At 37.4% G+C, this 18896-nt stretch overlaps 1 non-coding gene across 1 annotated transcript; it reads right to left on the bottom strand.

Annotated features, from left to right (window-relative positions):
• Nucleotides 1–282: 282 nt before the first annotated feature.
• LOC125581087 lies at nucleotides 283–389 on the bottom strand. The gene has a single exon (XR_007318798.1). It is a non-coding gene; the product is annotated as a small nucleolar RNA R71 (small nucleolar RNA).
• Nucleotides 390–18896: the final 18507 nt, after the last annotated feature.

Here is an 18896-nt window from a genome sequence, read left to right on the forward strand (position 1 = left end):
TTTGAGATCAAATCCAGCTTGCTCAACATGATAGAGAACAACAAGTATCATGGTTTTGCTTTGGAGGATCCACTTGATCACTTGGATCAATTTGAAAAGTACTGTGGCTTGTCAAAAACAAATGGTGTCTCTGAAGATGCCTTCAAGCTGAGATTGTTTCCATTTTCTTTGGGAGACAAAGCGCACACATGGGAGAAGAACCTTCCAAGTGACTCTATCACCACTTGGAATGAATGCAAGACAGCCTTCCTCAACAAGTTCTTCTCTAGCTCAAGGACTGCCAAGCTTAGGAATGAGATCTCTGGGTTTCAATAGAGGAATCTTGAAGATTTTAGTGAAGCATGGGAAAGGTTCAGAAGCTACTGGTCTCAAGGCCTACATCATGGTTTCACCAAGGAGAATCTGCTCAGTACCTTCTATAGAGTAGTTTTACCTAAGTTCAGAAGCCAACTGGATACTGCTAGCAATGGGTTCTTCTTTGGGAGAACTGAAGAAGATGCTGAGAAACTTGTAGAGAACATGGCTCAGAGTGATTCAGTCTACAATGATGAGCATGATAGAAACAACAGAGACAATGGAGGAGATGATCAGAACACAATAAAAGAGTTGAAGGCTCTACAAGACAAGTTGGATAAGCTTCTCTCATATAGAGCTAAACAAGAGAAGGTGAACTCTGTTGGTGAGCAGAAACAAGAGGGGATTGCTGTGGTTAATGAAGTTGATGGTCTAGAAGGTCAAGAAGAGTTGTGCTCTGTGAATGCTAATGGGACATGGTACAAGAAGGAGCCTAACTTTCAGTACCACAACAACTACCAGCAAAAGCCTTCTACAACAACCAACAAGGTGGTTACCAGTCTACACAAGGCCAAGCTGGGTATTCCACTTCTGCCCCTCAAGAAAGTAGCACCAATACTATGTTGAAGCAAATATTGGAGTCTCAGAATAACACTGCAAAGAGCATTGGAGATGAATTGAAGATTCTCCACACCAAGAGTGATGGGAACTACAATGACCTCAACAATAAGTTCCTACAACTCTCCTCTCACTTCAAGGCTTTGGAGAATCAGTTTGCCTCTATGCCTTCAACCTCCAAGCGCCCAATAGGATCTCTACCAGGGAAATCAGAGCAGAATCCCAAAGAGTATTGCAATGTTATCCTCTCTACTACTTCTCTTGAGATTGAGTTGCGTGATCATGAGAAAGAGGTGGATCAGATTGAAAACCTCTCGTATAGAACACAATTTGTTTCCCAAGCTGTAGCACAAATCGTGGATAAGACTGAACACAGGGCTATGAAAAGGGTTAAGGCACAAGCTGAACTAAAGGTTACAGCAGAGATTCTGAAGAGAGATAAGCACAAGGCTGAGAAACAAGTTGAAAGAGAGGCTGTGCAGAAGCTAAAGGAAGTTAAGTCGGAAGGAACCACTGAGGTTGAGCAGTCACCTTATGATAAGCTCCCATTTCCACAAAGGGTCCTCACCAAAGCTCAAAAGAAGGTGATCTCCAAGTTCAGAAAGGACATGAGTGCTGTAGGAGTCAAGCTTCCAGAGATCTCACATATGCGTGACGCTCATGTCCAAATGATGCTCATCAAGGACATTCTAGCTCACAAAGAAGAAGTAGCAGAGCTTCTTGACATCTCTACTTTGCAGCTTGATCCACCAGTCAAACCAAAGTCTATTCCAAAACTAGAAACCAAAGGGAAATTCACCTTGTCTTGCTCCCTTTGTAAGTTCACACTTGATGATGCTCTTGTTCATTCTGGTGCAAGTGTAAATGTGATCTCAATGGAGATGGTGAAGAGTCTTGGGATTGAAAACATGGAGCCAAACACATCCTAACTAATGTTTGGGGACTCCTCTTCTACAACTCCAATTGGTCTCATCAAGGATTTTCCTTTGAAGATTGGAGCTTGCACCATTCCTATTGACCTCACTGTTTTGAAGATGGCAACTGAGAAGAGAGTCTCATTGATCCTTGGCACACCATTTCTCACAACAGTAGGAGCTTGCATTGACTTTGCCAACAAGAAGGTCACACTCCTCAATGTGAACAAAGCTGTCTCCTACCCAATCAAGTCTCCAATGATGAATGTTGAGTATTGTGGAACCATTACTTATGGAGAACCTTCCATTGAGAAGCTCAAGGATGAAGTGATTGTTAGTGAGAAAAAAGGTTTTAATGGAGAGTCCTCTAAAGAGATGTGTGATGAGCACTTGGAAAGTGCTACAAAGGAGGGGGTGAGTAGAGCCATAGAGGCTACTCATGACAAGAAGAAGATGATGAAAGAACCTCACCCTACTTCTGTTGAAAAATCTTCACACATTCTCATTCTTCACCCAATAAAGTTCAAAGATGGAGTGATTGAGTACAAGATCAAGTGCAAGGGAAGGTCTAAGTCATTCTCAGGTGCAAGAGCCATCATAACTCCTCAGCTCCAAGATGATCCACTCAAGCTTCAAGAGCTCCTCTCTCAGGTCCTCACCATCACTCTTGAAGGTGGGAAGGATCCTCCTTCTCTGTTCTCCACTTGAGGTACCACTCCAACCTTTCCATTGTATATACCAGTTTTTCTTTGCATTTATTCTTTCTTTTGGGTATGTCTTTCAACTTACTAACACATATACTGTGTGAACTAAGTTTGGTGGAGGTACCAAGTATTTGATCATGTTTTCTTTGATGATATTGCATTGAGTCTTGCATTGTACATACATATTTGCATAGAAAAACCAAAAAATTGAAAATTTTGAAAAACACAAAAAGAAGCATGTAGTTGCATCTCTTGCATTCTTAGGAGTGAGTCTAGAGCATATAAGTTGCATTCACTTGCATATGGAACAGCAGTTGAAAATGCCTTGTAAAGAACACTTGTCTTGCACATAAATTGACACCCTAGCTAAACATATCAAGTAGCTTAAGCATCTCTTGAAAACCTTGCATGCTTGATATTGGCATTGCTCTTAAAACCAGCTCCAAACTGAACTTGGCTTGAATGAACTTAATCTCTCTTGCATATGGGCACTTGCATACTTGATCATGGATCTCATACACATTTGGGTTATCTTATTCCATTCTACCACTCTTTGTTAACCCAAATGGCAGTCCATACCCTTCAGCCCTAGCCATTCTTTGAGACCAAACATTGATTTGCTTGAGTGAGGTCTCTTCTTGATAGCTTGTCATGTGCAAAATCTTGAGAGTATTGGGAGCGATATAGTTTTTTCTCATCGTTTGCTAACATAGGGACCTCATTTGAGTTAGCTTCTAGGATGGAGAATGGGTTGTGTATTCTAAAGGCTGATATCTTGGGTTTGGAAAGTGAGAAAGATGAGAATGATGAACAAAAGAGTGTAAAAAGAAAACAAAAACCCTAGGGACCAAAGAAAGTAAGAAAAGAAGGCTCTAGATGTGTCAAGTAGATCCCCCATTTAAAAAAAAAAACAATAAGGTAACGGGGGAAGATAAGAGAAAGAGTTAGAGCTAAGTGCTATAAAATGTGTAAAAAAAAAAAGTCCCTAATTGGTTGAGTCAAAGGAAAAAGAGAGTTGTTCATTGGGTGAATGATGTGAGAGGATGTTATTTTAGGTTATTGGAATGAAGATGTAAAGGGTAGAACTTGAAATCACTTAGGAAAATGGTAGAATGATGAGAACAGATCTATGTATGCATGAATTGCTCCTAGTCTTAGATAAATTTTGCATAATGATCAAGTTCCTTGTCTTTGAGTGATTGCCACCTTAAATTGTTGCATTTAAACCTCCTCTTCATTCACATTAGACCATTTGCTCACCTAGCAAATGATTGAGATCATGTGCCTATTTGTAAGAATTCACGTTGTGTGTGTGTGTGTGAATTAATATGAGGGCTGGTTGAAGGAACTTGTTGGTTGATGAGTATTGCAACTTGTGTAGAGGCATAAGAGTATTGATAGGCCTAGAGAAGCTAGAGTATAATAAGAGAGTTTGCTCATACTATTTGCTATATTTCTTTAGGATGTTAAGTTGAGTGCTAGGAAGTGTTTCTTGTGGCTATGAGCTCCCACCTTCAAACATCTTCTCCTATGAGCTCTTGAAAGTTCACTTGTGGACAAGTAAAGGACAAGTTTGGGGGAGTTGATATCTTGCATATTTGCATTGTTTTAGTCATTCATTCTTGCACATGTTGAATCATTTAGATTAATATTTAGGCATCTTTAGGTTCCATATTGCATACATAAGTCTTTATTAGGTGTTGGAGCATCCTTTGGAGTTTTTGGAGGTATTTGGAGACATTTGGGCTCTTAAGGAGTAGAAAATGATCATCTTAGCGAAATGGGAATTGGAGTGAGGTTCTGAAGCGACCTGATGCACCCGTTCAAGACGATTGGAGTGTAGAAGGACCCACTGGAGCGAGGTATGACACCCGCTCTGTACCAGAGCGACCTCTCGCAGCGAGGTAGCGTACCCGCTCTGGGCCCAACATCCCGTCGGCAACTTTCGAGAACCGGAGATACCAAGACGGAGCGAGGTGGGTACATCGCGCGTCAAATCCATGAAGTGAGAAGGAAGCCATAGTGACGTCCCAGAGAGAGGTGGCGAACCCGCTGTGAAGCTGGAGCGACCCACCAAAGCGGGGTCACGAACCCGTGCGCAAGATTTATATTTGGTCGATTTTTCATGTTTTGTTGGACCTTCTCAGACTTTTTTTTGAGGTCCACTAGGTTTTTAGGAGTGCTATAAATACTCTATAAACCTAAAATTAGGACTTATCTTGTTATCTATCAAATAAAAGACCACTTTGGAGTGAAAGATCTAATCTTGATCATTATCTTTTGTGATTGCTTGATTTCTTTGATCATTAATCATGTTTAGACTTAGATCAACTAATGATTTAGTGTCTACCATGATAATGAGTGAGTAGTCATCTTTGGATTCATGGGCTAGGATGATTAAGTGAAGATCTATAATGTTTTAGAGTAGATTAATATGTTTTCTTACTTGATTGAGTGATCTTAACGCTAATCTAGAGTTAGCCATTTTAGATTAGAACTCTAGACATTTCATCGCCCGGAAGGTGTTCGATGAAATGTCTGAGCCAACTCAACATGCTCTTAACTTACCCTACCAAAGGGATTTGATGTTAGGGGAGTTTAGAAAGTTGAATGGTCTGTCCTTAATGATTGCTTGATTGACACAAACCAAAAAAATTTGATGTTTGATCAATGAGAGTAAATGAGCTTTTGTCTTGGAAAAGAACTTGCTTACCAGAAAAATCTTGTATTGAAAAATAAATAGTTGGACTAAACATATAGCAGTTACCAAATAATTGTTTCTCTAAACATATATTAATGTTTAGAAAGTGGTTATAGTTATTTAGATGCAGTTATATTTTAAGTTGGACATAACTTTTTAACAAATGATCATGTTGTTGTTTTAATAGAATAAATTGCTATATGTACGTAATATATATGTGTAGAATCAAGATTTTGACCAGTTGAATTGAAACCGGTTCCAGATGGTATTCGGTTTAGATTGCTGAAAGACGAGATGGCCGATTTAGTGATTTGAAGGATATGGAATCGTGATCCCAGTGGTTATGGGAAATGGAGAAAAATATGGAAAGAAGATTTTGCAAAATCTTCATGAGCCATGGTATATAAAGAGAGTGGTAACCTAAGAAAGATGTGCGCTTTTTGAGAGAAGATATCAAGACATTAAGGTTTTAAGAGAATGACAATGAGAGAACTGTAAGGGTAGCAACTAGGGTTGTGGTTCTCACGTTCGGGTAGATTAAGGATTGGTCAGTCGTGATACACGGTTGTGTATATTCACAGAAATCTGATTAAACAAAACTATTGAGTTTTTTTTAAACGATTCTTAATAAAAGTATTGTTGAAGAAAGTTCAGTGTTTTCAAACTCTTTACATATTAGGTCTCTGTTCTAGGTATTTTATTTGATATCAAAGCAGTCAACCTTTTTGATCTCAAGTATCGTTTACAGGTTGAGATTTTGGTAAGAACATGGATCACACGAAGGAGCTAATCGCTGTGCATAAGCCAATCATGTTGGATGGCGGGAACTTGAACACTGGAAAGTCAAGATGAGACATGTCGTTCGTGGCATCGATGAGGAAGCATGGGCTGCTGTTGTAAATGGTTGGTCAGAGCCTACCATGTATGATGACAAAAGGAAAGAAGTGGCGAAACCATTGGATCAATGGACGACATAAGAAAATCATATTCTAAATTTAACTCAAAGGCAATCTCCACGATATTCTCAGAAGTTCATATTGACCAGTTCAAAATAATTCAAGCGTGTGAATCAGCCAAGGCTGCGTGGGATACCTTGGTCAATTACTTTGAAGGGGACACAAGTGTAAAAATGACTCACCTTGATCATCTTGAGACCAGTGGCGGAGGCATGATTTATGTTTACAAGGGTCAATTTAATAACAGTTACAATTTACAAGGGTCAATAAGTTAATTCTTCAATATTTGGGAAGACGACCTATTTCCACACCAGAACTATCATATATTAATAAATGTACACAATCTATCAACCTCGTCCTAATTGCACATCATTTAAGTTTAACAACCTAGTTCCACACACGATAAAAGTTTGAAACCGTTTCCACCTTAACTTTGAAAGACAAACTAAGTGGGAGAATCTGAGGATGGTCGTCATCAAAGTTTAAGAAGGAAAATACAATATTTTTTTTCATATGGGTTAACCGACCACCTTGGTTACACCCTAGTTTCGCCACTGCTTGAGACTAAGTGGGACAATCTGAGGATGGAGGAAGATGAGCCTCTGGGAAGCTTTACTGCTAAACTGAACACCATTTCAAGTGAGGCGGCAGTGCTAGGTGAGAAGTACTCATAAAAGAAGCTTGTCAAGAAGCTCATCAGGTGTCTCCCCATGCGGTTTGAGGTATACAAGGCTGTCATCAAAGCTACCATGAACTCAGATGAGACCAAGTTCGACAAGCTGGTCAGACTACTTATGTCATTTGAGCTAGAGCGGACTGAAGACCAGCTACCTCCAGTGAAAGGCATTGCATTCACGGCTAACTCTGAGGATGAGAGAAAGAAGTTGGAAGCTGATGTCAATCTGATGGCGAAGATTTTCAACAATATGGTGAAAAGACTTGACAAAGGAGTGTGTAGAAGTCTTGGTCGGTTCAACAGAGGTGGAAATCAGCGGAACTCAAGAACGTATGAAGAGCGAAAAGATTGAAAGAAGGATGTTCAATGTCATGAGTGTGAAGGTCATATTCAACGGGAATGCCCTCTGTTCTAAAGGAAAGATATGAAGTGTTCTGAATGAAAAAGCGTGGGACATCTGAAAACTGAATGTCTAATTTGCAGAAGAATGGTGAGAAATTGCTTATGTGCTTTAGCGACACATAAACTGAGGACGAAGATGACTACAAGGATCTTCTACTAAACTTTGTTGCACTGGTAGGAGCTAAAAAATCACTTTTGGACTCTGACTTATCAGATGACGATGACGGAGATGAGATAGATTTCAAGAAGGAATATCACGAGTTGTATGATTAATGCATGAAACTCAGTCATGAGAATATTCAGCTGATAAAGGACACAACTATGCTGAAGGCTCAAGTTAACATTCTGACTATTGACTCAAGCAGTTCAGAGGACAAAGAGAACAAAGCACCTGAATCCGATATTTTTTTGAGAAGCGTGAAGGATATAAAGCAGGAGCTTGTTGATGAAAACCAGAAAAATCTTGTATTGGTAGATCGTGTAGCAAAAATGTGGCAAGCGTTCACAGACGAACAAGAAAAAGCTCGAGGGTTGGAACATGATCTGACTGAAAATCACAAAAAATACTTGGATGCTGAGCAGAGGAACCAAAGATCTCGATCAACTCTTGGTGATAGGACAACCTCCAAAAGTCAACTGGGCTTGGGGTACAATGGGAAGGAGTCTGCAGCTATGTGTTTGTGCATGGAAATGAACCACTGCATGAGCAAGTGACCATCACCGAGAATGGTGAATGCTCGGGGCCAAAGGATCCAAAAGAAACTCAGATCACAGCAGGACATGTGCATGCAACACTGAGCACTAAAGGGAAACACGTATCGTATGCCAAAGAGGAGAATCAAGTGAAACCAGTTACTCCATCAGCTATAAAACATAGATGATGTTTTGCATGTGGAAGAATGGGGCACAAGAAGGTGTTTTGTTATAGATTTTCGCGGAAGAGTCATCAAGCTTGGAAGGCTGGTAAGTGCTTTATTGAAAGGAAATGGTTCGGAAAGGTGTCGATAGCTAAAATAGACTTATATCCTAGTTGGGTCCAAGTGTTTGAATCAGAGGACATACTCTACAATCATGTCATGATCAGTGAAGATGAAGATGCGATAGAAGAAGACCTTAAGATTGCACTTACTGCGAACGAGCAAAATATAGTGAGAGCCTGGTACTTTGACAGTGGTTTCTCTCAACACATGACTGGAGATGGTAGCATACTCAAAAATGTGCTTCAAACAACTGGAAAAAGGTTATGTTTGCTGATGGAAAAAAGGGGAAAATCCAAGGAGTTGGATCAATTGATCGATCAGAACAACCATATGTCTATCTGGTAGAAGGACTAAAGTCAAATCTAATCAGCATAAGTCAGATGTGTGACGAAGGTCTGATGGTGATGTTCACCAAGATCGAATGCAGAGCAGTAGATGAGGAAGGAAAGGTTAGACTCTCCAAAATTCGGACTGGAAGTAACTATTACATGTGGAGATCAACATATATGGTCGGATCAACCAGTCAACAAACTTCTTATCAGAACAGTGCTAAGTGGAAAGTCTCTACGGATAAAGAATTCATGGAACTGTCCAGGTCACAAGTGTGGAAGCCGCAAGCATATCTGAAATGCCTTCAGTGTTGTGACGACTTAACGCATGAGCACGATCGGTTCAGAGGTACAAAAAAAAGCAAACATTTGCAACATGAATGAAGGAGGTTGTCCATATCAGTGGAAATATGAGTATCAGATGAGCATCATGGGAGAACTAATGTAATTTCTGGGGTCACGGGAAAAGCATGTGGACAATGAGTTAGAGGTTCTGAGTCTGGCTCGACACTTCGACATCAAATCGAGCAAGCTGGTAAGCTTGAAGAACAACATCAATGGGTTGTTCAGTGCAACAAAGCATTGATGATCAGTCTTGTTTACATCACCGCCAGTTAACCAGATCTCTGTGTTGATTTGAGTCTGTGTGAAGAAACCCGGTTGATGTCTAATCCATATTGTCTTCATGGAGTAAAGAGAGTGATTGAGTTCATTCGGAGAAAAATTATGCGTAATTTTAATAATCTTACTAATAAAAATGTTTGTCTTGCAGTACTGCATGATGGATGCTGGTCCAAGCTACAAGAGCTGTAGATCGGTGTAGCCAGGACAACTCTCTAATCATACAACATGAGTACTTCGCTCTTAGAAAGCGATGTGTTCAGATTTTGTGGATGAGGCACCTGATAAACTGCTACGGTAACATCACAAAATCTAACATGTTTTCTTGTAGTGATACAAAACGCGATCGCTTTATGTGTCAAAGAAGAGATGATGTTAGGTCTAGGCATATTGATGTTAGACACCATTTTGTGTTAACCCTGTTGGAAGAAAAACTAGCCATTTTCGGGCATAAAACCTCTAAAAATCAGCTATCATATGTGTTTAAGAAACTCGTTGATCTCAATAGTTTCTTGTATTTGTGAGAGGCTATTGGGATTCATCGCCTTTTGACAATAAACTGTAACCAAGATGACTTCCCACTGTAAATGATAAACTCCTTTAGTCAAATAAGTGCTTACAACCTAGTGAGGAGTATCAACCTATCTTAGGAAACTTAGGTGAAAATTAAAAAAAATCAGTCTCAAGAAGATAAACACTCATGTCGGATCAGGCTGATACAACAGTTTGTGTCTGAGTTTGATCACTGTTTGGACTGAATTGAGTCAAAACTTGCGAAAAAAATCACTATATCTTGTAACGCCTAATAAGTTCTTCAGTTTAAAATGGGCAAGGTTATAGAGTATTATGAAGAGTCCTGTTGAAATCTTAGAGCAAATAAAAAAAATTGGTATGTATGCATCTCGGATGAGAAAAGCAGTACCAAGGAAAGGTTGCAACAAATTATGTGTGATTAAACAGCTATAAGACAACATGATAACTCTTTCGATAACATGAAGATTTCGTTAAGAGGGGTACTGATAGAGATGTAAACTGAGTCCTGAAGGAAAGAGGTACCGCAGTGGATAGATAAGATTGCATCTCGGCTGAGAAATGCCGTATCTTTAGGTTGAAATGTTCTCGATTGACTGTGAGGTGGCAAGAGTTTTCAGTATAGGGAAAAATGATTCAATAATATGGTTATCATGTCTAGTAGAGGTGGTTGAAAATAAAAAGCTGAGTTGGGTTGTATGTCGGAATGGTTATGTTCGATGTGAATTACGTCTAAGCAATTAGAAGTATTAACATAGTTTATGGTGAACATTTGTGACAAGTGGGAACATAAGTCGTTGAAATTCCTTGAACATGTTTACAAGTGTATCTTGTTTTGAGTAACTGTTCATTAAGTGGAATACATGTAGGGTCCATCTTCTTGTCTTACTGACCACGTTTTAAAGATAAGTGATTTCAGAAACATGGTTCTCATCAAAAGACAAGTTTCATGGCTCCAGATCGGTTCGTCTCCGATTATGTGCTCATAAGATACAAGAGTCTCTCTCTCAGAGGGTTTTGTCCTCAACAAGTTATTTTCGTTCATGTTCCTACGTTCAAACCGGTTATGAACCTCATTAACAACGTGGGTTGGAGAGCTACAGTGACCGACGTTCGTGCCTTCACGTCAATCTTGGTCAGAGAGTTCCTCGCAAATTTTAGTGAATTGAACTCGACAGTTCGAATTAGGGACGAGGTCTTTCAGATTACTGTGGGAACCGAAATTCGCACTGTCGATTTCTGTTGAATTAGGAAAGATAGGAAACCCTAAATTTCCCAGAGGTCCCAGATATCTGCTAAATCACACGCCAAGCAATCAGAGACACAAAACAAACAGACGAAATAAAATATAAGAATCGAAAAAAAGAAAGCAAAGGATGTCTTATTCCGAATCTGCGTATGAGCGTTACAACAAGGTAAGAGCCTTGGCTGCAAGAGCTGCCCGCGAGTTCCCTAGTTCTAACAACCTAAGACTGCAAAAACCTAGTTGAGTCGCCGCTCCATAACAAAAACGAAAAGTTGCCTGTTGTTCTAAGTGCTAAGTTTTTATGTGAATGTAAAAAAAAAGTCTCCCATGGGCCTCTCGCCTTCGCATCCCTTATATACTCCTCCTAGGTCAGTTTTGGGCTTTCTTTTTCCATTCTTGGGTTGAGTTTATCCTTTGGCAGAAATTTTCCATTTTTCCCGATCTTCATGATTATCCCCTGAAACTTTAACATTTATCTTCGAACTTGATATTTATCTTCGAATTTGATCCGAAACATGACAAGGCTGATCCCACTCGCCATTGGGAGAGTTGAAAGTGGCTCATCCAACTCGCCCAACGGCGAGTTCGCCTTGGCTAATTCTCGCTGGTCGAACGGTGTTGGTTCGGTTGTTCCGATGCTCGGGAATTGTTCGTTCGATGGTTTGATTGATCCCTTGCGAAGGACTTGTCGTGTAATAATATTAAGAATACAAAATTTTAGTTTTTTGTATTCTTATTTTCCTTTTAGAAAGGTTTTCGGGAACTTTTCGACATTGATTTCGTCTTTACCGATTTTGACCCCAACAGTTAGCCCCTCAGCTCGCAAGTCTCAAGTTTGATTCTTGCATGCGATTAGGTAGGTTAGGCAAGTTAGGTGGAATCAATGACCAAAAGTCCGAGAGTGAATAGTAAGTTGTCTTTTCCAATAAGTATGGGGAGTAAGTTTTCAAAATATTTACTTGCTCATTTGCACAAGAACTTCTTAAGGTAGAAAAACCTTTCTTTCCCTCACCCCCCTTTGTTTTTTTTTATCATGTCTAAGAAACCAGAGAGCTTCGGACCATGTTTTGCCTTCCTGCTTTAATCCTATGAGCCCTGAGACCTCAAACGGCGAAACCGTCGTAAAGACCGAATTCGTCGCGCATTCGGTTGATCCTAAGGAAGCCGATGTATACTGGATGGTTACATGTGGCCAGGTGGTTCCGCCGACCGATTCGTGGTCTCCTCCTAAGCCTGGCAACGATAGAGTTGCTGGCTGCCCGAGTTATAGCCATCCCTCGTACCTTAAAGTGATTCTACACTTTTGCCGCGTTCCAGACGCGGTAGAATTTTGACTTCCACGGGCTGGAGAACGTGCTGATTCTCCGCCGGACGGTTACTTCACATGTAATGAAGCTCATTTATTGTGTTGTCGCTTCTGGTTCCCCATCCCGGAGGTAATCGTTCAGGTCCTGAATCGATATGAACTATCGATAAGCCAGCTTATGCTTACTGGTTTGCAGCACCTTGTTGGGATCGTGGTTCTGAGCTATGAGCGGGGCATGATTCTTAATGATGACTGTCTCGAAGCTCTGTTGGCGCCAGTGGCAGTTCTGAAGTCGCGAATGTGCCGTTTGGCTCCGAGGCCGCGTATGGGGATAATCAAGGGATTCGCTTCAAACACGCACTCATTTTGGGAACACTTTTTCTTTGTGCGCATTGAAAGTGCATCCGTCGAGGAGAGCTGCATCCTGTTCTTTCGGAGTCAATGGGGTCGAAAGGGTATCTTGACCGGATAACTGTTAGTGTTCGTTTTAGAAGACATTTAACTTTGCTTCCATTCTCTTCTTTCTTTTGCAGAGACCAACATCCATCCTCCGTTTCCCGAGGATATACTCGCCGTCAGAAACATTGTTCGGGGTGGAACGTACTTTTGGGGCCACTTTTCCCTGGAACGAGTTCGTCGCGCGGTGGCTTATAATCGTTCTCAACTTAAGCCCGATTTGCCGGTTGAAGGGGAGTCGGAAACGGATATGGAGGAGTTCGTTACCTATGACATTCCAGGTGAGAGGGAGAGGTCAAGATCTCCCAAGAAAAAACAAATTTCTGTGGAAGACTATGGTGCTGTCGATGGGCTGGAGTGTCTGTCGGATGAGTAATTCTGTAACTTTCTTGATGGCCAGGCCAGTGGGAGTTGTGCTGATCAGACTGATCCGCCGGGATCCAACGACTTCGCCCCTGATCTCAACGGCTTTTTTTACTTCGGGATGCCCTCGAATGTAGGTGATTCCGTCGAGTTGAAGGCGTATAGGATGTGCAACGGGGTTAGTTTTTGTCTTCGTAAAATAGATATATATATATTTTTTACAATTATACATATCTCTTTAAAGAATTCGCTAACTCCGGAAATCTTTTGTAGGGACTTCACCTTGTAACCGAGACTCTTAAGGCGTGTATGGCCTTGTTCAAGGCTGAAGTTCCGGAGAAGGAGCTTGCCCGTTTGAAAGAGTAGGCTGCAGCGAACTCCATTCGTGAGAAAGAGTTGACTGCGGAGGAAACTCGCAGAGCCTATCGGAAATGGAAGAAGGAGGTTGCCGACATCGTGAAGAATCGCTTTACTAAATTTTTAATACATTATTTTTGTACATGTAGTGGTTTATTTTTCGTATATGTAGCCATCAGTTTTTAATTTTTAAATAACCAAATATCTAAAATATAATTATAAATAATATTTTTTACCAGATATTTAAATTTATCTGAAAACTTAATGACACAACAAAATAAGTTACCCTAAAGTTTTCAATCATTTTATCGAAAAACATCTAAACCCATTAATTACTTGATATTCTTACATAAATCATCTGAATTATCCAAAAATATTTAAAAAACAAAACAAACGGGAACTAAATCTTTCTAGATATTAGATGGTTATCGGGCTTACTACATGAACCTAAACAACCAAAACACCCAAGCAAAATCGACAAGAATTGCATAAATTGTTGGAACTATTTTTTGAACATTATGAATAAGATATTCATATGTCAAAAATGAAGTTTTATTTGAATGAGAAATAGAGGTCTAATGTGTGTGATTTAAGAATCTTGTATAAAGTAGCAAATACATACATTAGATATTTGATCTTGGATTTGGGTTTTGAGTTGTTAGTTGGACTTAATGTTCATTAACTTAAATCAAATATATGTTGATCTTTTATATTGATAAAATATAAAAAAAGAAATTCATTTTAAAGTATATTATTTAGTTTAAATAGGTCAAACAAAAAATAATTTTACTCTTTAATTTCTTGGTCAAAATGTGGAATAAATTCACATAATAATTGACAAGAATTAAAGATTCCATTAGTGCACTATGGAGGTTTCATTTTTTGTGTTGAAAAATGAAACTTGTGCTTCTCATGATTTTTCTATAAAAAGGCTTGCTAGCTTTATAGAAAATACACACATTGATACAATCAAGAAACATTTATCCCACTCAGAATAGTTATGCTAGTATTTTTTTTATTTTGAGTCTGAGAGTACATCACAGAAATAGGGTTGATAGATTCTGTTTTTCGGTGATGATAAACAGAAACAATGCTGCAGTTGTATCCTGGGAATCTGAGCGCCATGAAACCGTCACACTACGGGGCGTTTAAAGATTTAAGGAAAGAGATTAACTATCTTGACTCTGCAAATCTTCTTTATTTTTATATTTCGGTATTGAAATTTTAATTTATGTTCTTATTATTCTTTACAAATATTATTTGTCCTATGATAGTAAAATAATGTTCCTACACTCTTAAATCTTTAAATATTGTTTATGCTTTTGCACTAACAATACTGATATGCTTTTGCACTAACAATACTGATATTTGTTAAAAGTTTTTGTTTTTTAAGAACAGGTTAAAAGATGCTCGAGTCCGATCTGCTAGATTTTTTTAAAATATTTTTTCTGCCACTTGAGACAATCGGTTATTAGTATTAATCGTGTTCAGTCAATAGTAGTGATCGATCTTTTTTTCAGCACTAATGATACTAACATTGGCTTAAGTTTTATGAAACTAGTCAACAAGTGCTGATCGTGGGTTCTAGCAATCGAACGAGAAAGTAAATAGCAGGTTGTGGTGTTTGATTATTGATTATATTAAATTGCAAAATTTAATGATTTTAAAAAAAAAAATTCTATCAGTTTTGATCAGTTTCAATATGTTTTTTTTTTTAAAAACAAAAAAGAAAAGAAAACTGATGATGATTTTATATCAAACCGTTACAAATTGCAAAGGAAAAGGGTTTATTGCTTTTGGTCAAAAATATATTTATAACTATTGGTACTTAATTAGTAAAACAATATGTTGAATAAAACGTTTTCCTGATTAGTTATTGTTGAGTTATTGTTTAAACATTATTAGTCATATGTTTGGTATTGAGTAGTATATTAATCTGGGTTTGGTTTCTATTGAACAAACTCATATTTCAATATAGCTAAACCAAAGTGATTAATAAAATCTCGATCTTTAAGAGATCGAAAGGTATATATATGGAAATGGATTTAGTGAGTCGACGCCCCAAAATTAGTTTGGGAGAGGTCTGCCACATATAAATCATTTGCCATAGAAAATAAAATGTTTGTTGATATTGATCAAAACATTTATATTTTGTCAATGCTTAAATGCAATTTGTAAAAGGATTGACCATGAAAAAAAAATGAAAATTCTAAAACCAATATGACTGAAACTAACATGTGTTTTGTAGTTTCTAAAGTCAATATGGTTGAGAATAATCATATAAAATTGTGTGATTTTGATGGCAAAAATAATATCTTGTAATGATATGTATATTTGCTAAAAAAGTGTTTGGAAAAGATCCAAAACATACAAGTTGGATTTATTAATCAACTTGAGAGAACTATGAAAATATTTGTATGTAAAATGTGAATTTCTAAGAATGAAACACATTTTTCAAGAAAATTGTAATAATTTTTGAAATTGCTTTTTATTCATTTAAATCTAAAAGAGTTGTAGATTAACTTTCTAAACTCTTAAGAGATGTTAAATGTAAATGTGCATGTTTTTTGAGTTATCTCAAGAAATATGGGGGAAGCTTTCCTTACCATATAAAGTCATTGGCAAGAGGCCAAATGAACTTAGTGATAGTTATCACAATATTTTTTTTAGAAAACAAGTGTTATACACTGAGTTTTGTGTATAATGGTTTATTGTATCTTGAAAAACAGATGACAAAAATCATTAGACAATTGATCTCGACTAATCTCAAGAGATTATGTCCACTAAGATGACAACCTAGGATCCTTTTATTAAAGGTGTGTTATGAGATCATATTGTATATCATCAAAAAGAATGGGTAGCCTGTGAATTAAGATGAGGTTTGGCGGTAACTCTACCTAACTGACTGGAGATCCCAAGAAATAGGTTCAAGGAGACAACTAAGTCAAACTAAGTCTGTCCAAAGCACTGTAAGACTTCGGTTTATACCCAGTTCCTATGATGATTAAACAGTGCTACATGTAAGGATTATAGGATAAGCATTTGCTTTTAATGATTTGTGTCCATAGCTTTGAGATATGAATGGAGTAGTACATGATACTCCTCTAAACAAAGCTAATGGCAAATCACCTTGTGAGTGTGAAATGGGGCCGTTTCTAGGAGAATGAAGGAAAGGCTATATTCTCCAAGTTCACTCATGATTACCAAGACTGTTCACGGCTAAAATGGACACAATAGAGAACCTAATTCTGTGAGAGAATGAAGCTGTGTTGTAGCTATTGTCTAGGTTTACACAAAAGCCCGGGAGGTTCAAGACATCATGGCCACCTCCTGGCCGAGTAAATCCGATAGCTATTAACAATGACTGGTTCAAGGCTGAAAAATTGCTACCAACTCATCATGCAGTGGATTTTTCGTTTGTACTCTCAAAAGCCCTAAGGTCGAGTCTTGTCTAGGAAGTCAAGTCTGTCAAGTCGTCTAGTGTCTAGAGTCATTTCTATTCATGTGGGGGATTGTTGGAACTATTTTTTGAACATTATGAATATGGTATTCATATGTCAAAAATGAAGTTTTATTTGAATGAGAAATGTAGGTATAATGTGTGTGATTTAAGAATCTTGTATAAAGTAGCAAATACATACATTAGATATTTGATCTTGGATTTGGGTTTTGAGTTGTTAGTTGGACTTCATGTTAATTAACTTAAATTAAATATATATTGATCTTTTATATTGATAAAATATAAAAAAATATATATTTTAAAGTATATTATTTAGTTTGAATTGGTCAAACAAAAAATAATTTTACTCTTTAATTTCTTGGTCAAAATGTGGAATAAATTCACATAATAATTGACAAGAATTAAAGATTCCATTAGTGCACTATGGAGGTTTCATTTTTTGTGTTGAAAAATGAAACTTGTGCTTCTCATGATTTTTCTATAAAAGGGCTTGCTAAGATTATAGAAAATACAACATTGATACAATCAAGAAACATTTCTCCCACTCAGAATAGTTATGCTAGTATTTTTTTTATTTTGAGTCTGAGAGTACATCACAGAAATAGGGTCGATAGATTCTGCTTTTTGGTGATGGTAAACAGAAACAATGATGCAGTTGTATCATGAGAATCTGAGCGCCATGAAACCATCACACTACGGGGCGTTTAAAAATTTAAGGAAAGAGATTAACTATCTTGACTCTGCAATTCTTCTTTATTTTTATATTTCGGTATTGAAATTTTAATTTATGTTCTTATTATTCTTTACAAATATTAGTTGTCCTATGGTAGTAAAATTAAGTTCCTACATAAATATATTAACAGTTTTTGTATATCTATACTCTTGTTTCTTTTTTACTAATCAAACATCTGTTTTGTACCATAATGTTTTCACTAATTAAACATAATCATGTACGCATATTATAAAAATCGCAATTATCCTACATAATGTATGTCCGTATAAACAAATACAGGGGCTAATAAATTACTCCCTCTGTTCCCGAAATCTCTCTGTTCCCGAAAGTAAAATTTTCTAAAGTGTTCACGCTTATTAAGAATTCAATAAATGTTTATAATTTAATTTTTATTTTATTTTATTATACACTTTTCAATAAATTTTCACCAATGAAATTTAATCAATTCAAATATTTTCATTTAATGTTTCTTAAAAGTATAAAAAAATACCTTCAACATATAGAAAATCTATCTTTGTGGAACAAATAAAAAATCTAAAACATCTTACTTTTGGAAACGGAGGGAGTAGTAATTCTTTTTGAATAATTGAATGTATGGTGAATGAATCGCAATCAAGTTACTAATAAACTGGGTGGATGAATCGCAAACAAGTTAAAGTTACTAATAAGCTGATATTTTTGTATAGGGATTAGAGATATTGGAAGAATTTTGAGATTGAATCTTGACTTTTCAGCGTAATTTGACCTTTAGCCCCCACTCAAAGCAAACATTTATCTATGTTGTCATGTTGATCGGTTCGCTTAGACCATCTCCAACCCATCTCTATAATAGAGATTTTTAAAGTAGAAACAAAAATAGAGATGGTGTTTTTGCTCCAATGTGTTCCTCTATAATAGAGAAATGCTATATTTACCTCTATAAATAGATGAATGCTATTTTTTTCTCTATATTTAGGGAAAAAAATAGCATTTCTCTATTTATAGAAGTAAATATAGCATTCCTCTATTATAGAGGAACACATTAGAGCAAAAACACCATTTCTATTTTTTCCTCTATTTTTCCCTCTATTTTAGATATCTCTATTATAGAGATGGGTTGGAGATGCTCTTATCTACCGATAATAATTTCCCCTTTCCAGGTAATCACGCTTTTCTTATATAGATTTCTATAAATAAAAAAACATTACAGCTTGCATCTTCTAGTACCTGACCTGATATCAAGAAAAGTGTATTCTTTGTTTTCTTTTGT

The sequence above is a fragment of the Brassica napus genome, chromosome C1 (genome assembly GCF_020379485.1).
Source record: "Brassica napus cultivar Da-Ae chromosome C1, Da-Ae, whole genome shotgun sequence".
Classification (NCBI taxonomy): domain Eukaryota; kingdom Viridiplantae; phylum Streptophyta; class Magnoliopsida; order Brassicales; family Brassicaceae; genus Brassica; species Brassica napus.